This window comes from Drosophila ficusphila, unplaced genomic scaffold, assembly GCF_018152265.1.
Source record: "Drosophila ficusphila isolate 14025-0441.05 unplaced genomic scaffold, ASM1815226v1 contig_286, whole genome shotgun sequence".
Lineage (NCBI taxonomy): Eukaryota > Metazoa > Arthropoda > Insecta > Diptera > Drosophilidae > Drosophila > Drosophila ficusphila.
In genome coordinates this window covers 8,821,049-8,822,464 of record NW_025064189.1, presented here as the reverse complement: position 1 = coordinate 8,822,464, position 1,416 = coordinate 8,821,049, and the positions used below count along the sequence as shown (strand labels likewise).

The window sequence follows — 1,416 nt, the reverse complement described above, 5'->3', positions numbered from 1 at the left end:
GCTTTATTTGAGAAATCTATGTGGAAATATTTTATTTTATATAGTTCGATCAACTGGTCTGCGGATCGTCTGATCGTGTTTAGTACCCGTTCTGGACAGCGTCAGAGATGGGCTGTCCAGAGAAGGCCTGTTACCACCCCATTCGGTGAGAAATGTTTGTTTCTTTTCCATTTCGACTTACGCACTTTTCACACAAACACTATTTGCTCCGAACTCTGCACTCAGAAAATTATATTGGCTTGAATTTAAGCTCTCAAATATATAGTTGGTACTAGAATTAAACTTCCGAACCAGACTTCAATAATTCAAATTTTTCTAAAGACATCCATTTTCAATCAAGCGCATTTTTGGCATAAGAACGTTGCCTTGTTGGAAAATGTCTACAGCTGGTCGAAATGGGAAATGAAAACACCTGCAAATTGCAAAACATTGAGTGGAATTTGTCAGGGAGGTGGGCTTTTGGGCCGAGACACATCCTCCCACATGACCGCGAGGCAATAAGTCAGGACAGAAATCCAACCCTCGCAGCTGGCAGGAAGCCAAAGCCCACGAGAGGGGGAGGTTGTGGCAGGGGGCTGGAGTCCCCCACGCGACACCTCCCACATAAAAGCCAGCTGGCTGGTAAGAGCCGGCTCATGAATACATTTGAACTCGTTAACTCCGACACACCCCAACATTTGCGTTTGGGGGTTGTTCCGAGTCCTTGCCCTTCCGAGCCACTCATCCGACTCGCCCCCTCCGACCTCCGGCCATGTCCTCGCTTTGCACGTGCACAATTTCGAGTTCATCAAAAGGAATTTGCTTTTGGGGAGCGTCCTCGTCTGACATTTATTAGAATTCTTTCGTTTCCGCTCGCTGGGGAAACTGGGGGGAAAAGCGATGGAAAAAGGGCGTAGAAAATTCAGCGTCGAAAGCTTTTGGCCAGGAATAAAGTTTTTGTGCTGTCACGGCTAGATCACTTAAAAAAAATATTTAAAACTTGTATAACAAATATGTATTAAACAAATTGTATACATAGGCTAAAATAAAGCTTTTGGCTATCAGATGTAGGGAACATTGATGTGCTCGATGTTTTTTTTAAATTCTTTCTCACCTTTAATTTTTTTTTCCTCTGCATTGAGTTACTTTGTTCCGGTTTGTTGGTTCTAATGTTGGTTGCCATTAAAGTTTGGTTTGTTCTCGCTTGAGGAAAACGTATCTGTGGCGGATTTGGATGCCTTAAAGCTATTTGCAGGGGATTGAAATCAGAGCTGGAACACGCCACGCATTTTGACTTTTGCAGCTGTAAAAATGAGTTGGATAACATTTTACTCTGTCTCAGGGAATTTTCCGTAGCGAATCCTTTGATGATTTCCTCAAAGAAATTGACTGAGGACGAAAAAATTAAAGGTAGTGAAAAAATTTGGAAAAAGGTTG

The 1,416-nt window shown here is 42.7% G+C and overlaps 1 pseudogene; it reads right to left on the bottom strand.

Annotated features, from left to right (window-relative positions):
- Positions 1-315: 315 nt before the first annotated feature.
- On the bottom strand, positions 316-828 carry LOC108099070 (annotated as a pseudogene).
- Positions 829-1,416: the final 588 nt, after the last annotated feature.